This window comes from Halichoeres trimaculatus, unplaced genomic scaffold, assembly GCF_033239565.1.
Source record: "Halichoeres trimaculatus isolate MK-OKI-2021-1 unplaced genomic scaffold, fHalTri1.1 fHalTri1_scaffold_8, whole genome shotgun sequence".
Classification (NCBI taxonomy): Eukaryota; Metazoa; Chordata; class Actinopteri; order Labriformes; family Labridae; genus Halichoeres; species Halichoeres trimaculatus.
Window position 1 is genome coordinate 21,856,144 of NW_027437186.1, and position 21,486 is coordinate 21,877,629.

Sequence of the window (21,486 nt, forward strand, 5' to 3'; positions counted from 1 at the left end):
GATTTTTTTTTTACTCAAGGGGAGTAAATTCTAATTGTGTTTAGTTTTGTAATTTTTGGTGTGCTGTTGACATTTTTAAATTGTGTGCAAACTGCAATAAATTATATGAATCTTGCAATTCATCCTGCGTGTTAAGTTTTCACTTCTTTTGTCCCATTTCTTTTAGAACGTACCACTGTTTAGGATCACGAAACAGAATGTCACTAAAAAGAAATTAGTGTAAAATGCCACTTCACAGTTTTAATTTTTTTTCGGTGACATATCAGAGAATATTCAAATCCTGAATATTTTGAAGCTCTGGAACAACAGAAACTTTGGTGCAAGTGTAGCTAACGCGCATATGCAGAGATGCAGTTGCGGGAGGTTTATGCATTCTGCTCCTCCATGACTTGTAGTGTGGGTGGGAGTTGTTAGTGTGCATGTGAGTGTCTGTGTGTGCGTGAATCCTTACAGCAAGCCGTGCATGGACAGAGCATGATGGCCTGTGTGTGTGTGTGTGTGTTTACTCACTTTGTGCTTTCGCGTGCCTGCACAACTCCTGATATATCTGCTGCACCGGTCGAGGTGTAGGCTGTATTTGAGAAGAAAATGTGCAGCAGCTTGTTGAGATCCAACCCCCTGCAATACACACACGCACACGCACACACACACACACACACACTCAGCCTTACTCCAAAGCTCCTCAAGTACAGTTTTCCAGTAAAGAAATCAGCTTTAGCTAATGTATTGCTACTCAGTAAACCTGCTCTTACAGATGTATTCTAAGCCCCTGCACTCAGAGGCCAAGGAGCAGCCTTCATTAGGCCACAGATGGTCTCCACAGTAAGCCCCCAACGCACACTCACGCGATAAGCTCACTCCTAATCTTTGTAACATTGTCCTCTGTCTGAAGGAGGCCTAATAATGCTTCCAGAAACTTAGAACTGTTGCAAAGATTGTACTTTTATTTTAGAGATGTTTGATCTTGTTATTAATGAAGGGGCCTAAGCATGTTTTACATTTTTCACTTTATTTTTTTATTGTTTTACTTATTTATGTAGTTGCATCAAATATGTCTTCCTAAATTTGTTTCTGGAGATGTCTCCCTTCAAATTAACTCCTTTACTATGTCATTTTGTAGTTTCTGCTTTGAGCCATTTACGATCACAATATTTTGGACAAACAGCAGACGTTTTGATAACTGCTGCAGAAAATACAGAACCCCTTTCCCTTTGGTTTTGTGCTGCTTGGCGATCATTAATTGCAATCTGCAGTGTTGTAAGTGAACATCTGCTTATAGACAAATGCTCGCTCTCTATGCGCGAGGAGGCCGTGCAAGGTTTGCTGTGAATGTAGGTCATTAATTTGTTTCTGTCCTTTGTTTACTTAAGGAAGGGGGACAAAGGGGCAGCTGCAGAACCATTTGGCTGTGCCCAAGGCAGGCCAGCTCAACATGTTGGGAGGCTGAGACCAGCTTGGGCTCCTGTCTGGGGCCCAGGCCCCTGCACTCTACCGCTTTGCGTGAGGGGAACGGCCTCTGCCAAGCTGCCAGGGAGGGCTCCCGTACCAGGAGAGGAAGCGGGAAGAAAAGGGGGAGGCAGAGGGGGGGATAAAGAGAAGAGTGTCATGTGGACTTGAGGCGTCCTGATGTTCGACTGTTGTGCCATCTTTTCCAACCGGTTTCCAGCTCGTCTCTCTAAACTGACATCTGCAGGTTTGGCTGAAACAGACGAGTCTCTACAACTTTGATGCAACTTCCAAAAACCAGCTCGAGGCAGCTGTTAGCATCTAAAATCCCAGTCTTTAAAGAATTCAGACACATTTATGTATGCATCTTCTTGTAATTTATTCATATATGATGTGAGGAAAAATAGTCGAGGACTGCTGCTTTATGTTGCAGCCGGTCTTTATTGTCATGGATATTCCTGTGCATAGAAAATGAGGCTGGTTAAATATACAGAAAGAACAAAGCTCTACCACAAAGAACATAACAAACAGGATTTCAGCTTTTAGCCTTGACAAGTCGACCACTCCGCAAAGCGACTGGAGCAGCATTCATTTAAAGCTTGTAGGGCACCGACGGGGAGAAAAGCCCTCTGTATCCTTTTCATGTGAGAGACTTGTTGATTCTCCGTGAAAAAGAGGAAACACTCCCAGGCCAGGTCTAGACACGGAAGAATTGACGGCGAGGAGAAAGAGGAAAGCTGAGACAAACTTGTGTGTGAATGTGTGTGTGTGTGTGTGTGAGTGAGTGTGCGAGAGATCGAGGATTGTCTGCATATTTAAAAAGGGCCCTTTTGTCAGGCTCTCAGCACAGCAGGACAGAAGGCAAGCAACAAGCGGCCCGCCTGCGAGCAGACAATACAGTGGCACTACACTGGCTAGAAGGGGGAGGGAGGGAGGTTAGGGGGAGGTGTCTGAAGGTGGGGGGGCAGGGGGGGATATTTTTTTGGGAAAATCGAGGGGCACAGTGTCCCAGCAAACCATCCAGCCATCCAGCCACCCACAGCACCCTCCTCCCCCTCTCTCCGAAAACAAAAGGCAACGCAACTCGAACTTGAATATCTGTGTGTCTCTGTGAGAGGGGATGGGGGGGGGCAGAATAATACTTACCCATAACCCCCCTCTCCTGCCGCCACTGCTGCTGCTGCTGCTGCTGCAACTCTTATACACCCCTCCTCACACACATATACATACACCCATGAAAAACCCCCCAACAACTTGTCATTCGGCAATTCACACACTAGCAGAAACACACAGTGGTTGCAAGAAGACCACGAGTTCAAGTAACCTGTCATGTGGTGTGAAACCACACACACACACACACACACACACACACACACACACACACACACACACACACACACACACACACACACACACACACACAAAGGCCTCCAGCTGGTCTGTCTTTAGGGCTGGGCGATGATGGGATTAAACAGTACTTGTCCTTTGTGTGATTCTTGTATGGAAGGAGAGCAGCTATGAACTCTCAACACAGAGACCGAATGAAGAGATAAAAGCAGAGAGACAGACATAAATCTTTCAGTCAGAAGGATTCTTGTGAAGAAGAAGAAGAGGTGTCTGCATGTAAATAAAGACAAATTCATCTGACTTTAAGATAAAAGCAACAATAAAGCAGAGAGGAATGAATCCTGTCTCCCTCCATCCTCTCCCCAGCTGTGTGTTTGTGAGTCGGAGTCTGAGTGTGTGTGTGTGCCAGATAAGGGGCATTACCAGGGCGTGTTCGGGGTGTTGTTGGAAACTGCTGGCACCAGGACACATGTGCACAACTCAGCACTTTATCATCGCCATGGTGACCTGACGGGGTCACGCAGGGAGGGGTTCTTTAGTGTCACTAACTCAACCTGCAGGGCCACTGCTGTGGAGATGTTAACAACGTTACTGTACACACCAGTGTGTGAGAGGTATGTGTGTGTATGAGGGAGAGAGGTGTGTGTGCTGGACATCTGCTCCACCTGCATGCTGAGTCTTACACATGTTAAAGTTAGTACGCACACACACCCACCCACACACACACACACAAGTACAAACACATACACACATCAGTGCAGCCAGCTGTGGTGCTATGGAAGAGTCAAGTTCATCCTCCCTGTTATCTCTGTCCTCCTGCTGAAACACAGCAGTAGAGACATGATAAATAGAGCAGACACACACACACACACGCTCCTTCTCTTATTAGCATCATCGTACCATCAAATCCCATCAAACATTTTTATCAAATTTATTTTGGTGCTACTCACTCGGGGTAAAACATGTTGAACATGAAAAACTCCGAGCACATGCTTCATACCCATCTCTCATTTGTCATATTAACTTAATACAAGTTTAAAATTTAAAATTTAGTTAAAAAAAAATAAAAAACTGCATCTCTTCTCTTCTCTCTTTTTGATATATTTAGAGTAGTGTCTCAGCAGGTTGCAACTTTGTGTGTTTATAGCATATACAACAATCACATCTAATTCACTGCATTCAGATTTTGTACAAACAATCTGATTGAAATGCAGTTCAATAATGTTTAAGTTGATACAGTTTGGTTTCACATACTACTATATTCAATAAAAGGAGAATTTGTAATAAACCTGTTTCAGAAGGTTGACATAGATGGCAGGGTTTAGTTTTGGGAATGCAAATTTTTGTCAGGTATTTAAACTCAGTCGTCAGGTTTTAAAGATGAAATTCTGGGATACACAAACTGGTAGATGTAATAATGACAAGACACAGAGCAAACTGAAAACTGTTGCTCGAATTGCTGTAACCTGTATAAAAACAAAAACAAAACAATATAATTAATACTCTATTAAGATGAAAAACAAATGTCTTTTATATTTCTAAAAAATAAGTTCAACCTTATTTTAGGTCACATTCCTAATTTAATGGATGAAAATGTGTGTATGCAAGAAATGACTGGCCACCTTTTTTTTTTTCCCAGTGAGAGATGAAGCTCATAGTCAACCGCTCCAAAAAGTATCTTTGGAGCTCTACAATAATAAAGTCAGAAAACGAGCAACAAGTGGCGCACCTATGTAAGTAATGTGTTCAGTATGTGGTATTTGAGTAGTGATACAGCAGTTTAAGAAACATGTTTGTATATTGCAGTTTAATTCCATTTAGGCCCCGTTAGGTATTCTATTTTAGCTATCACAGCCTGGATTGGGAAAATGTGACTGATGATGAAATTGTGTGAAGAGAAAATGTGTAAGTTGTTGTCGAGCAGTAATTTCTGTTTGAGCTTAATGGAAGTACATTTGTATGATGTTTCAGCCACCGCCCTGGCAAAACCTCAATTTACACTTAAAATAGCTAAAATTAGCTACAAAAGCTATTGTGATAGCCATCTGAACTTATCCATTTTGGCACTATCAAAGTTAGTAAGTTAAATTCTAAACTTCAACTCACTTTTTCTTTAAAACCAAATCATACAACCTAAGTAGAAGGGAAAAGACTATGGCTAAAACTAGGGGTGGGCATGTCGATCAAATATCAATAGTATCGATACCAATATGAGTATTGGTATCGGATCAATACTAGTGTGATGAGTAGTTTCTCTTATGTCGTCCAGCAATTTACTTTATTTTCCTCCGTCTGCTGCTTCTCCATGCAAATGAAAGGGAACTTTTTGTTATTTTGTACTTGTGATTTTTTTTTTCTCAACAATTGTGGTGGTAAAATAATTATTTTATTACTTTTATACAGTTAAAATGTTGTTCTATTGTTGTGGTTAGTTAAAAAAAAATTGTTGCCTAAAATCTTTGTGCTGTGTTATATAGTCATAATCATAATCAACTAACTCAAGGCAAAATCACAAAATCATTCAATGATCATTACATTTCAAGTAAAAAGTATGGGTATGGGTATCGGTGATACTAGCCCTGTATTTACTTGGTATCGGATCGATACCAAAATTCCCAGTATCGCCCACCCCTAGCTAAAACCCAACCTTGTGTTTGAACAGGAACTCAGAATGAGATGTATCAGAGAAATTTTCCCCTGATGGTTGAATACACTTCTCCATTGAGTCCACATACTGAATAAAGACACTAGATCACATTTTAACATTGCTTCAAATAAGGGTGCCCCTGTGGTGACTGGAATTCTGTGTTTCAATAGTTATGTGCCTCACATATTCTATCAACTCAATTTCTTTTTATCTTAATTGTTGTAAATACTCCAGAAGAATACACATGTTGCTCTGTTTTTAGGTCATATTAGTTCAACTTGTAATTCTGTAAAGAGATCACCTCGAAATCTGGGAGATCTTGGTGAAATTCTGATATGAAAGCACAAATAAAACTTAACATATTGAACTATTATCTCAGCCTGCCAATGTAGAAATTGATAGCAAGAGAAGAAAAAATAAATTTATGCAAACAATATGTCCAAACATGTTCGCTGCGGCATCCATTTGTCTATTTATCATATGGTAGACGTTTTCTTGACACGAGGAAAGACATCGAAAACACTCCTGACAGCAGAGAATGTGCATGAAAGGAGTTAACTGGCGCACATGTATGTATGCGCGCTGTTATTGTGTGTGTGTGTGTGTGTGTGTGTGTGTGTGTGTGTGTGTGTGTGTGTGTGTGTGTGTGTGTGTGTGTGTTCTCTCACCCTGTGATGCCAACCTCTCCGCTCCCTCCCAGCTCTGGCCAGGCACGACCCATCTGTCACATTCCTCCTTCCATCCCTTCTTCCATCCCTCCCCCATCCGTCGCATTCATCCCTCCCTCTGCGTACCCATCCTTCGTTTCCATCCCTCCTGTTTCTCTGTCCGCCTTCATCCCTCCATCTCTCTCTGTGCCTCCATCACACCACCTTACTCTTCCTTCTCTGTCTTTTCTCTGGTGCTTACAAAAGACACACAACTCCTTGTCAACGTCTCTTTTACCTCTTCAAAAGTTTCTTTTCAGTATTCTCACATCTACTTTTCACTCACTGGAGCTGTTTTTATTGATTCTCAGCTCTCGTGTGCCTCTCAAAAAAAGCTTTAAATGAAATTGAAAGAACATGTGGCCACTCCAGCTTGTGTAATAATAACAATAGTTATCATCAAAAGACAACACAATCAAGCCCAAGAGCTTTTTTCCGTTGTAGCCACAGCTCCTTGAAGCCAACACAGGACCCTGCAGGCCCATGTAGAGCCCTAAGGCCCAGTGTTACCGCTCCATGCTGAACCAAACTGATCCAATCTGGGCTAGGGAGACAGGGGTCCTGCCTAGGGAACTGGCACTGTGTCTGTATATGTGTGTGAGTCGTGTAGCATCAGGGGTGTAGCCTGGGGTGTACTGGCATGGCTGTGCATTGGATTATTGAAGGCAGCTTGGGACCATCTGTATGGTGGTTGGGAAGAAGAGAAGAAGGAGAGGGGGCTAAAAGAGTGAAAAGAGTTGTCAAAAGACATGCCTCCTTTCTCTCTGTTTGTGGCACTTTTTTCTCATTTGTGTACGGACAAGCAAGAGCTAAAATTATTAACCAGGGTTGCACCAACATGTTGGACATATCTAGTACGATGGTGGTTTCCAAATGGATGATTGAGCTCCTACAGTGTTTACAGCAGATACAGAAAAAGAACAGGATTGTTCTTCAAGGCTAACATCTTTGCTATGGGCTAGTTAGGTTTAGCCCAAACCATGTACCCCTTGAACTACAGGGTACAGTTTGTAAAAAATGACCCTGCAGGCTACAGGAACTGTAGCTGAGTTATTTTGGGGTACTGGTTGCTGTGAGGGTCATGCAGGACTTAGGGTCATATCAGAGCATTTTCGTGACAGCGCTGTTGCTAAGTTACAGAGCTGTCTTATGGTTACTGAAGAGGTACCGGAGAGGAGGGTCCGTAAGATAGTCATACCTCGGATTGAGGAGGAGCAATGTGGTTTTCGTCCTGGCCGTGGAACTGTGGACCAGCTCTATACCCTCAGCAGGGTCCTCAAGGGTGCATGGGAGTTTGCCCTACCTGTCCACGTGTTTAGTGGAATTGGAAAAGGCATTTGACCGTGTCCCTCAGTGAGTCCTGTGGGGGAGTATGGGGTTGTCAGGCTGCTTGTTACGAGCCGTCCGTTCCCTGTACGACCGGTGCCAGAGCTTGGTCCGCACAGTAAGTCGGACTCGTTTCCAGTGAGGGTTAGACTCCACCAGGGCTGCCCTTTGTCACCGATTCTGTTCATAACCTTTATGGACAGAATTTCTAGGTGCATCCAGGGTGTCGAGGGGGTCCGGTTTGGTGACCTCAGGATTGGATCACTGCTTTTTGCAGATGATGTTGTCCTGCTAGCTTCATCAGGCCGTGACCTTCAACTCTCTCTGGATTGGTTCGCAGCTGAGTGTGAAGTGGCTGGGATCAGAACCAGCACCTCCAAATCTGAGTCCATGGTCCTCAGCCGGAAAAGAGTGGAGTGCCCTCTCCGGGTTGGGGATGAGATCCTGCCCCAAGTGGAGGATTTGAAGGCCCCGTTTACACGGAGACTCCTGCAACGATTCTTCCTTTGCGTTTCCAAAAGCCATCCGCGTTTACATGAGGACGGTGTGAAAACGATCCGCGTGCATACGACTCCAGGAGGACAAGTCACTTCTTCTGTTCTTTCTTTTTCTGCCGTTTTGCTGTGTGAGATGGTCAGCAAATCAGATCGGAAATGTGGCTGAGCGCGCAGCCTTCACCTGAAACTGCAAGTGCGCATGCGGTGACGTCAGTGTTTCACCCTGAAACGCTCTGCTCTGTGTTTACACGAGGCTGGATGAAGGAGCTCAGATCTTTCCACTCTGGGGAGCGTTTTCAAAAGTTTGCGTTTTCACTGAAAACGCAGCGTGGTTTCATCTAAACGGAAGGCCAAAACGCAACAAAATGTAGACCGTTTTCTGCGTCATGTAAACGGGGCCTAAGTATCTCGGGGTCTTGTTCACGAGTGAGGGAAGGATGGAGCGAGAGATCGTCAGGCTGATCGGTGCAGCGTCTGCAGTAATGCGGACTCTGCACAGGTCTGTCGTGGTGAAGAGGGAGCTGAGCCATAAGACAAAGCTCTCTGTTTACCAGTCAATCTTCGTTCCCACCCTCACCTATGGTCATGAGCTTTGGGTAGTGACCGAAAGAACAAGATCGCGGGAACAAGCGGCTGAAATGAGCTTCCTCTGTAGGGTGGCTGGGCTTTCCCTTAGAGATAGAGTGAGAAGCTCGGCTATCTGGGAGGACCTCGGAGTAGAGCCGCTGCTCCTCCGGGTTGAAAGGAGCCAGATGAGGTTACTGGGGCATCTGATGAGGACGCCTCCCTGGTGAGATGTTCAGGGCACGCTCCACCGGGAGGAAACCCCGGGGCAGACCCAGGACACGCTGGGGAGACTACATCTCTCGGCTGGCCTGGGAGCGTTTCGGGATCCCCCCAGAAGAGCTGGATGAAGTAGCCAGGGAGAAGGAAGTCTGGGTTTCCCTGCTTAGGCTGCTGCCCCCGGGGACCCGACCCCGGATAAGCTGCAGAAGATGGGTGGATGGATGGATGAGTTCAATGATTTGAGATCTTACGGGGTCATAACTTCACTATCTGTGTATAACAGTGTATAAGGTGTTGCTCACAAGTCAGCCGTACAAATAATCAGTCCAGTAAGGCCACCTTTAATACAGTCTAAACACCAGCTCAGTGAGTCTTTACTGTTCAACTGATGTGAGTTCTGTGCACTGGCTTGAAACAAAGACTGTGTATTTGGATGTCTTCTCTGTGACATCACCCATCTGATTCTGATACAGAGTTTTGAAGCCTGTCGTTGAAGGAGCCATATTATAAATGCTGAACTCAACCTTGCCTCGTCTGAGTTTATATGAGGCAAAGAGGCCGGTCTTTGTACAGACAGCTACAGGATGCTCACCTGTCAGTCAAGTCAGCCATAAATGTGATCACCAGAGGAGCTTTGAAAAATTCACCTCACTTTAGTGCGTGTTGATAGAAAAATATACTATTTAGACCCTAACCATATATTTGAAGCAGACTGAAAATGAGTGTGTGTCATTTCTAGTGTTTCTGCATCCAGCCTCAGATGGACATGGATGCTTATTGTATTATCACCTTCTTCAGGATCAGGTGCTTACAAGCTCAAAGTGGAAGTGCTGATGCTTTTTCAACAGCTCCAGAAAGTTATGTTTCTGATAAAGCTTTGACTTACCCAAAGTTTGACCATGGACTGTATAAAACATGGACGTAGCCTCCGCAACTTCACCAGTCTGTTCCTGATACCGTGAAATGAAGCCGATCCACGGTCGCAGCCACATTTGATATAACGCCGGCTGTGAGTTTCCATTTGAAACAACTACATGGCGCCTGTCAGTCACGTGACCTGTGCTGTCTCTGTGATTGGACAATCAAATCAGCGTGTTCCCACAGTGAAACAACGTTTCAGACCAAAGCTGTTTTTTGAACCAGGCTGTAAACATGTTTTTAATGCCTCAAAAGTCTGTTTTTATGGCTGGGTGTGTATGTGACTTCTGGTCTTTTTGCAGCCAGCCTCAAGCGGATTCTTGATGAACAGCAACTTTTAACACTTCTGCATAGGCTTCATTTTTTACTAACTAGATGTTGCCCCTTGAGTTTGACCCTCATGTACAGAGAAGTTAAGAGTAATGTGCAAATCAACAGCGAAAACAACAACAACAACAGCTATAAGCATCTCTGTACGTGGATGCTAAGTTTGGATGTAAGCTTGTGTGCATATTTCTATGTGTGTGTGTGCGAGTGTGTGTTTGGATGAATATTGTAGGTCTACGAAAAGGTCTTTCAAGAAGGCAGACAGACTGGCAAGCAGCTGTGGCTGTAACTCTCCTTCTCACACACAGACACACACATACACAGGAACAGCCACATGCACGGGCACTCTCTCTCTGTCACACACACACACATATACACACACACACAAAACACAAGCTGTTGTTGCTTAACGACTGGGCTGCTCCGGCGCACATCTGCACTCTGCATTATCATTAGCTCTCTCTCGCATCCCCAGGATCGCTGACAAAGTGAACAATACCGACAATCACCCCCATCAGCTGTGGCCATATGGGCGCCATCCATAGCTGTAGCCCCCCCCCCTCCCTCCTGGCTGGCGGGGTGGGTGGAGGGGGTGAGGGGTAGAGGAGTTGGTGGAGTTGGGTTGGGGGGTATAGCAGCAATTGTGCCAGCATCTGTTTGGCACTCAGTTGCTCACTCGGCCATTTTTTTGAAGATGAGTCGGCCGAGCTGGCGATGGAGAAAGTTTCTTTTTGCTGTTATCACAACAATCCTGATGTGTGTGTGTGTGTGTGTGTGTGTCTATGTGTGTGTGTGTGTGTGTTTCTAATTATCTCTCTTTCCCGCCCATCTCATTTGTTACTCCTCCTCTGCTGCCTCCCCCTCCATCCACCTCTCCATCTCTACCTTTCCCCCGTCCTTCTCTCACCTCCTTACTTCCCTCCCCTTTGCTGGACGGTTAAATGTATTGCCAGATATGCTCCTGTCGGCTGCGTCTTGTAATTGCCACCACCTTAATCCTCCGTCCTAATGGGCCAGGAGGAGAAGGAGGAGGAAGAACAGGAAGGAGGGATGTGTGTGTGTGTTTGTTTTGTGGTGGGGGAGTCAGCCCAGATGGCACAACAAGGTGCGCTCCACCACTCTTCTCCTAGATCCCCAAATCTCTCCCTTCCTGTGGCCTGCTCTCTCTGTCTTCTCTCCTTCTTGTCTTTTCTCCCTCCTGGACTTTGAACCCAGCTGGCGGAGGTGTTTTTTTGGGGATCAGCAGCAGAATCCTTCACTGCTGTTCTAATTATCTTTCAACTCAAAACCCCAACTGTATATCGTTCTTTTATATCCACATTCCTCTCTTACTTCTTTCCCTCGCTTTGCACCTCTTTCTCTTTCTCTCTGATGTATCACAAGCAGAGGCTTCAGTCGCTCCTTGGAGATTTTTTGAAAAAAAAAAAAAAAAAACCCAAACACTTCACAGTCCGTGTGTCACCTTGAGATCAGTGTTTGTTGATGCATAGTTTTAGCCCCTTGCTGTTCTGCATGTGTTTCATATAAGAAATAGAAAAATGTTGACTAGCCATTCTTTGTTTAGCTATTTTCTTCACCTCTGCTGCACAGTGTCCACAGACCCAGGAGAAACTATTTGGGAACATTTTTGAACAAAACACAACACAGAGCCATAAAGGTGCAAGTTTACATCATTATCAGCATATGAGCTGTGTTAGAAGTCTTACACTAAATTACAGATACAGTCAGGTAGCTTCATACTCTTGGCGTCGCCCTGTTGTGGCTGCCTGTTACAGCAGCTCTCTCTTCCTTGTCCATTTCTTGGAATTTTTTCCCACCAAACAGGTTTACTATTTTTGCTCCTGTGTTTTTCTGGAGATCCTACATGTATCCATGGCTGCATTGTTAACATGTGAAAACATCTGTTAGCAGCCTTTAGCACATCAATGCTAACAGGTGCAAGGCCTGATGTTTCCCCATAAGGTGAGGAGAGGGAGGTGATGACGACGTACTGGTTCTCAGGTGTGAGCTAAGAAGTGACGACATGGACCTGTCCTTCCATCCATCGTTATTGGGAACGTAAGATCTATCTCCAATAGGATGGACAAGCTAGCCGTGCTAACCCAGCAACAGAGGGAATACCAGAAGGCAGAGTAGCATCATGCTATTAACAGACATGGCTAACAAAGCTAACATCAGACACCAACGCCACATTGGAAGAGCTTCACCTGCTGTGAGCAGACAGGATCCAGGAGACAGAGATGGAGCATGACTGAAGAAGCTCAGTCCTGAACCCTGTGGAGGTGGAGGCTGGCTGAACTGGAGAATGATGGACAAGCTGTCATCGTCTATTTTCTTATGGACCTTTTTGCACTTTCTATACACTTACCTTTGTTTTCTTAATTGCTGCTGTGACTCCTACTGAATTTTCCCCTTAGGGATGAATAAAGTATTTTCTATTCTATTCTATTCTATTCTATTCTATTCTATTGTCATAAGCATAGTGATGTCACCCATTTGCTTCTAATAAAAGTTTTAAGCCCATTGGTGAGGGTAGCTTGAGCAAGAATAGGTTGAAGAGGCGGGCATTTAGCCACCTTGCAGACAGCTTCAGGATGCCCACCTTTCAGTCACGTCAGCCATGCCCTCATATGGGTGAACCCATAAGTTTATTACTTGAAAAATATCCAGTTATAATTTTGATATAAAAATCAATTTTTCGCTATTTGGTGTGTCAGGAGTTTCTAGTGTTTCTGCAGACAGTTTCTCAAAGCGGACTCTCGAAGAACTACAGATTTTAGCCTCTCTGCATAGATTTCATATTTTTAGGCCCGAGGTTGCTGCTTGCTTAGAAATCAGAGGCTGTATCCTTCAAAGGTTCAAGACTCATTGCATCACTGCAGTGCCACAAAGAGTTATTCAGGTGCATCTCTCATAGACCAACATCTCCTGTGATTTATGAGGGAAACGTTTACAGATGTTGTAAATAACGAGGGGTGTGGAACCTTCCACTCATCCTCCAACTAAAAAATACAGTTTTGCTGCAGTAGTCTGGCTCGGTGGCTTTTATTGGTGTTTCGTAGCAGAGGTAAAGAGTGGGAGCTTGGTGACAGGCAGAGAAAAATTTCTTCTATCGTCTCATTTTATGTTGGCCTAAGGCTTGAACTTTGAAGGATTCAGCTCTTGTAAGCAAAGTATTATCCACTTTTAAAGGAGGCAACAACAAAAAGTCAGATTCATTCATTTTCCATACTGCTTATCCTGTTCAGGTTCACGGGTGGCTGGAGCCTATCCCTGCTGTCTTAGGGTGAGAGGTGTGCTACAAACTGGACAGATCACCGGTCGATCACAGGGCAAAAAGTCAGATTATTAATTTTTTTAATAATCTTTCAAGCTTTATTATTAAATTATATATACATACACTGCAAAAAAACTGAAATCTTATCAAGTGTTTTTGTCTTATTTCAAGTAAAAATGGTCTTATTATACTTGATATGAGCCACTTTCAATTTATCAATCCAGAAAAATGTCTTGTTCCAAGTTGTCAGAGTACAAAAATTGAGGTTTTAATTGCTTGTAACCAGTAAAAAAAAATCTGTCAATGGAACTAGAAAAATTGCTTGAAAATTTCCTTGAGAGTAGAATAATGTCTTAATACAAGTAACTTTTCTCTTGTTCCATTGGCAGATTTTTTTTTACTGGTTACGAGCAATTCAGACCTCATTTTTGTCCTTAAATAACTTTAAACAAGACATTTTTCTGGATTGGTCATGTGAATTTGGCTCATATTGAGTCTAAAAAGGAATTTTCTACTGAAAATAAGACAAAAACACTTGATAAGATTTTAGTTTTTGCAGTGTAGATGACAGCTGTATAAAGTTCACATAGCAACACTGCAAAAAACTGAAATCTTAACAAGTGTTTTGTCTTATTTTAAGAAAAAAATATCTTACTACACTTGATATGAGCCACATTCAAGTAATCAGTCCAGAAAAATGTCTAGTTTCAAGTTATTTAAAGACAAAAATGATGTCAGTAAAAAAAAAACTGCCAACGGAATAAGGAAAATTTTCCTGAAAGTTTGCTTAAAACTAGAATAATGTCTTAATACAAGTTACTTTTCTCTTGTTCCATTGGCAGATTTTATTTTACTCGTTACAAGCAGTTCAGACCTCATTTTTGTCTTTAAACAACTTGAAACAAGACATTTTTCTAGACTAGGCAGGTGAATGTGGCTCAGATTAAGTCTAAAAAAACATTTCTACTGAAAATAAGACAAAGTCACTTGATAAGATTTCAGGTGACATTATCTTTGTTGTTTCATGATTGTGTGCTATGTCACCAAATAAATGAAGGTCTAGAATTTGCTTCTGTATTTAAGTCTGTCTTGTTCTCTACAGGTGGATTCATGCTCTTTGGCTGCTCAGTGCTCTTTATGTTCAACAGTAATGATCTTTTCCTTTTGTCTCATCCAATTTTTTTCTCTGAAACATCTGCTTATGAGAGGCTGTGAAAAGGCAAAACCTCAGGAGAAATCTGGCACTGATGTCTAAATTTTGATATGATTTTAACATCAGTTACTGTGTTAAAAGACGCTGCTTGTTAATTACATTATTAATTCGTTCAGACAATGCATTAAACTACATCCTGTTTTTGTTATCTGATATTATTTCCTTTGTCAACACAAACTGAAAGTACCAAGCTGTGCTTTAATAAGAAGAATAATGATAACTTAAAACGCTCCATGTTGCTAAATGTGACATTTCTCAGAGGAGCCGAGAAGTCCCATTTCTTTTAACATCCATTTGCTGTCAGCTGCCAACTCCTGCTGTGTTTCCCCAAGTGACAGCTGATCTCCACCATGAGAGCAGATCAGTTGTTAAACTGTTTTCTTTCTTCACGTCAGCCACTGGCCTGCCTCATGTTGCTCTTATCTTGTGACCAAAAACAGGACAGACCAGCCCTCAACCTCTGCTCATACAGGTGTGTGTGTGTGTGTGTGCACACCACAAGAGGTGCTCATAGGGGAACAAAATCATACACACAGTAACTTGTTTGAGTTTGTGTGTGTGTGTGTGTGTGTGTGTGTGTGTGTGTGTGTGTGTGTGTGTGTGTGTGTGTGTGTGTGTGTGTGTGTGTGTGTGTGTGTGTGTGTGTGTCAGGTTGCAAACCAACCCTGCTCTCTTCCTCAACTTCCCCCACCCCCCTTTTCTTCGCCCTAAACAGAACAAGCGCCTCCTGGGCAAATATTTAAAGTCAAAACAGACTGGGTCCATAAAAAGCTGGGAGGTGGAGGTGGAGGTGGTGGTGGTGGTGGTAGCTGTGGTGTTGCTACATCTGTCAGAAGGGTGAAGGAGAAGAAGGGGTGGGGGGAGACAAGAGAAAAGAGAAGTTGGGGGAAAAGAAGGGTGACAGCAGCTGCCGATACGAGTCTGGACACTGCTGACGCCAACACCTGTGCATACTGGAGACACGCGGCCAGCAAATGTCCAGCCACAGCCCTTTAAACACACACACACACACACATACACACACACACATCATACATTCACATCAGTCAGACAGAGAAAAGAGCTGTGTGACAAAAACACACAGATACATACAGAAACACGAGAAAACACACACACCTAACCCAGCCCAACCCTTTCCTCTGGCTGACCCCCATCTGTTGCCTCCCTGGGGAGTGTGTGCGTGCATCTGTGTGTGTGTGTGTGTGTGTGTGTGTGTGTAAGGGTAGAGGGTCAGGGGAGGGGACAGGCAGGCGTTGGCCCCGGCTGCCCATTGATCAACAGCTGCTGGGCTTCTCATGCTGAGCTGGACGGCTGTGAAGGCGACAGCAGCTGGGTCGGGGAGAAGGTAAAAGCTCAGGGCCACAGGCTGGGACCCCAGGCTCCAGCAAAGGGCCGAGAACCGAGAGCAGGGTCGAAGCAAGGGGCTGGGCGTAAGTGAGTTTACAGCTGAGGGAAGGGGGCAACAGGCGAGGGATGGAGCTGCCAGAGACAAGCAGAGAGGCGTTGGACAGCAGCCAGATGCTGAGCAGGGAGGGATGCCAGAGAGAGACAATGAGGTCGGATAAAGTAGAGTTCAGGATGAGTACGCCTGAAATAAACTAGTCAGTGTCACATGGACATGTCTGAGGAGGAAAGTTTTACTTGAAGAGGGAATGAAAACTGCAGTCCTCTCTCAAGTTCACATCCTCTTTCTTTCTCAACATTGTCAAATCGTCCGTCTAACCACTCGTTAGTTGTGCTCATCTGCAGCAAATGATTTGTGCTTTATAACTTTATTGACTCACATTTTGTGACATTTTTTAAACTTTTTAAATCATTCTCTCTAATTACTCAAGATCAAAGTATATCTGATACTGTGTTTGCTAAGAAATGAAGGATTCATAAGCTAGCTTCCATTTGTTTAAAGGATATGTGTCTAACAAGCCTGGGAACTACAAAACCAGTGAGCCATTATTTTATCCTCTCTGATTTACAGTTTGGTCCACCTCCTGATAACAGACAGTTTCTATCCACATAATTCAGGTTTGGGCAGTCAGAGTCAGGCTGTACTGTAGAAGGGCAGGTTTAAGAGCAGGTGTAAACTACAAATATGGCTGCTACTGATGTGGACCATTTTTAACCCAATGTGACATGAAGACAAAACAAACCCAAATCCCTAAAATCCAAGAGACAAGAGATTAAGGTCAAGGACACTCTTGTGCAAAACTTCTTAAAACAATCAGAATTGTTCAGGTGAGGCGCATGTGTGAACACAAACAGACACATTTCCCTCTCTGACTTTACTTGGACTTTTTCCCACCAGTCCTCAAGTTGAAGTGCCACATGAAATTGTGACACATCTCAGTTTGAAAAAAAGGAGAGAACAGCTGTATGTCTGCACATTTGTCAGCATTGATACAAATGTGCAAAATGAATTGTAGCACAGGTCTCTGTTGCTTCACTAACAGAATTTTGATATCATGTCCTGCTTCCTGAGACTTATCTATTGCCATGGACCATTGAATGTGTTTAGGATAAGTATAATTAGTTCATCATAGCGCTGTTTGCTCAGAATCAGCCTGTGAGCAGCTTCTTTATGGTTTCCTGTCGGTAATCCCCCAAAATATGTTTTCTGCTGTTTCATTCTTACCTCTGCCAAGGAGGTGATGTTTTTGTGAGAGTTTGTCTGTTTGTTTGTCTGTGAACACAATAACTCAAAAAGTAACAAACGGATCCTTATGAAATTTTTGTTCAAAATAGGAAAAGGAAGAAGTGATTACATTTCGGAGGTGATCCGTATCACCGTCTTGATTCAGGATTTTTTCAAAAAGGATTCTTTATCTTTGTGATCATGTGTATATAACTCTGCGACAAATGGTCAGATTGCTTTGCAAAACAATACCAGACAGGGTCACGATTACTTCTGACAGATGCAAAAGTACGATCCAGATCCTGGCAATATTCTGGATGCTAAGATCCAGGATCTGAAATATGTACTGGGTCATCATAATTTTCAACACTGTCAGGTAACAGATTATCGTACAAACTTGCAACTAACACCAAATTGTAGCAGACAGTCTGCTGAAAGGGAGTATAACATTAAAGTAGGACTAAAGTGTTGCATGAGGATCACAATATGTTTGGCAGAGGTCTGTGCTCTCTGAGTGCTTTTCTAGTTGTGGAAGTATTTCATTTGTGTTAGTTAGATGACCATGGATGTGCTAACTTTCTGCCAATATTATTTTTGAAAAGTGATTGGGCTTGGGCCCTGCTGGTTCTGTAGTCCTTTCCACCAACTCCAGACAAATAAGAAACTGTGAGGGACATGTGTGAACAAGCCACTTTAAACAGTTTTGGGAACTTCTAGATTTTACTTTCCTAGATTTTAAGGTGACTTAGACATTATTGATCCAAAACACAATCTAAAATAAACAGACATTTTCCCTTTCTTGCTGGAAGGATTGAAGTTTGCATTACAACTGGTGGGGATCACTGCTGGAGCGTATATGCTACAGGTCGTCAGCTGTAAACAGGAGCTGATATAAGAGCTGACAGCTGTTAACGGTGTCGGCCGTCACACATCTGCTGCGTTAAGGCTCCTTTACAGAACAACCACAGTTCAGAGGCTGAGCAGAGGGGGAGGGTTGGAAAGAGGAGGAGAGAAGAATTGAAGCAGGTGAAGGAGGGTCAGGGAAGATAGTGAGTTAAAGCTGCTTTATAGGCGTTTTACAAGCAGACATTCCTCCTAAAGGTTAGAGCTGTGGGTCACCGGCTGAACAGAGCAGGTGGAAGTTTTCAAAAGCACGATGGAGGTACAGAAATACGACCATTGGTAACAATATCAGTCATGACCAAAGAGCTGATAAGATGACAGTTTATTGAAAGGTGCTTTAAAAATGAAAAAAATGACTTTTTGTAAAGAGTGAAATCTTTACATGGACTTGACCTTTTTGTTCTTACTCAGGGTTCTGTTGTTTCAGTTCACGACCTCAGGAAGTTTTCCTAAGCCAAGGGCAATAATAAGAGGCTGAAACTTTATAATGTTATACAGCTTTGAGGGGAATTTACCTGTAAAAATTTGAGCCTGTAGGAAGAATTGGCCTACCTAAAACTTCTGTAGGTAGCTTTCGTGTGCAGCGGAGCACTAACACACGTGGCTACTGGCATCTCTGTACCTGGTTACAGAACTTGCAGAGTAACATTAATCATGAAAAATCAGTTAGAGAAGTTTTTAAAATAAAAAACAAACAAACAAGATTTTATGATAGGTGCATGTGTCTGCATTTTTTTAGTGGTAGCATGCAGTAAGTCTGTAAATGTGTGTGTGTGTGGGTGTGTGTGTGTGTGGTGGCTGAAGGAGAAAAACTAATTTGCTTGTCCATTTACTCTGCTTCCCTTTGCAGCACAATACAGCGGCAGCCCTCGGACAAAGAGGCCTCACTGTGGGATTTAAATGAAGGAGGGAGGAAGAGGAGGAGGGGGCAGCGCTAAAAAGGATACAGGGGCTGGTGGTGGGGTACTGAGGTTGAGTTTGGAGGGTGGAGGGGATTGAATAAGTTGTACAAGAAGAAGAGGAGGGGGAGGAGGTGATAGATGATGAGGGCCACAGAGGAGGGAGGGAGGGGGAGACTGGTCACAAAATTAGCCCCGACCCAAATTAAGAGGCAGCGGTGCCCTTCAGCCCGCTGTGACGCCATCCAGCCTCTCATCAAAACAGTCATACAATACTGAGGAAGGCTCGGCTTCAAGCCAGCAGCCGCAGTGTGTGTTTTATGTGTGTGCTTCAAGGTGACACAGTATATAACGTCCTCACAGTGGATGGCTGGAGCAGTTTGGGACATCAGGTATAGATAAATGTCCAGTTTAGAGAAAATCAAGGAATAACTTTTTGGTGCTCGTCCTGTCCTGAGGGTTAAACACATCTGTCGTTTGTGGGTTTTTAGAGGTTGTTGGTGTATTCAGATGTAGTCAAATGTGGGGAGGAAGCTTGGTGGAGGCAGGGAAATGAGCTGCAGGTGAGCTGTGGTCAAAAACCAAACTGTGGTTATGGTGAGCATTAACAGCAAACACAAACAGGGAAAAGAGGGAGATGACAGCAGAGGTGTGCTCAGTTTTACTTTGATATCAGTGTTTAAATACTGGGGAAGTTTAAACATGTAAATAAAGTGAAAGCAGGAAAAGTTAAAAGGTTTGGAAGGGGATCACTTTATTTTTGTTTTCGGATTATAATCCTACACGTGCATTGATTTTGGTCTAATTTCAACATCTTTACATGTGCTTCTGAAAATATATCCTCGACAAAACACATAAATTTATTGCTTACATTTTCTAGTCTTGAGCATCACAAATGAAGAATCCTGGAGAATAACTTGGAAATTAAAATGCCACAACAGCAAGTACTTCTGTGTGTTTCCTGTTTTCTCTGGGTGTTAGCTGTTTACGATTCATGCGCTAGATGTCCTGATAAAGGCCCCTTTGTCTGTTTTTGTTTCATTATATTCTTTATTAAAAGTTTCTGAAGTGAAAAAGTCTGTCTGTGGTGGTCAGTTCACTTAGAGTCCTATCAGCTTCACTCATTCACAATCAAATGGCTCCCTCTAGTGTTCACAAAGAAAACTAACTTCTATTCTCACAGTCTGATAATCGACAACAACAACAAAGAGGTAGTATTTGTGTTAGGTCAGTGATTTTATTTATGTAATACAGCCAAATGTTTAACTATGTGGAATCTTAATGTGAAGTTAAAACAGTAAAACTGTGTGAATTGAATTATAAATAAGTAAATGCATAAAAAAAGAAACCCTCCCATCCTCATTCTCCGTACATCCTGGTATCCTGGAAATATTTAAGATGTACACACATACCCACAGATACACACATACCTATACCTCAACCTACACAAAACAGATGATTAATTCAGCAGGCACTGGTATTTTTAGCCAAACTCACAGATGCACATATGTTCTGCAGTAGCTTCGTCCAACAAGTGATGTTTTGCATTTCAGTGAAGAGCTACCTGGCTGTGAAGAGTTCCAGCTGGGCAATATCTCTGAATATCAATGTAAGTATTGAGCCATTCTCTCACTGACAGTGTGCGTAGTTGTTTCCAGCAACAGGGGATTATTTTTTTAGCAGGCGTAAAACCAGCAAACAAAAGTTGTTTTGATTAATGGCTGGTGGGAATAATGAGGTATCAGTAAACAACAGCAGACTTTGTGAGAGAGGGACCAGTCTATTAAGTATGTTAGATATGGTGCAATAAATACTCTTCCACACTCTTGAGACCTCAGGGCCCTGCAAAACTGTGTGAATAAAAGTCCCACGTGTGTTGTCTGGGCAAAAGACACATTAATGATCAAACTTTTCATTGCCAGATGTTTTCATTATCATCATTTTTCTTGTCTTTTTCAAAAGAAATTCTCAGTTTATGTGTTTCTGAAACTGGCTCCTTAAAGCTCCTTATTCAAATGTATCTATAGATTAATAAGTATACTGCAATTAGTTTGTTTCAATGAGATAACTTCATGAGTACCGTCAGAATAAATTATACTTCCAAAGCTACAAGTCTATCATTTAATCTTCTGATTTAGATTTTCAGCCTACATAGCATCTTCCCTTTCAATCAATGATATGCAGAAACAATATGACTTAGACTGGCTTTAAAAAGGCCCTGCCGTCAGTTTTTAAATACAGTCAAACAAGTTGGTTTGACTTGGTAAAGTAAAATGATAAGTTTTTAACCCCCACATCCTGTGAACTGGCAGTTCATTACAATAGCTGATCCAAACAGGATTCAAACCTTTGTTACCTCCATGATGTTTATCTTTTGGATATTGGTTAAATCAGACATACATTAAGCTCAGTACAGTGAATATGTAGCACGCTCATATCCTAATACATCTAATCTGACATGTTTTGGGCCAGCAGGACTAACAGGACATTTAAGCTGCAGAAAACCCTTAATTTAGTGGGTGTTTTAACTTCTGCATGTTATTTAGTATCATTGAATCTCCTTT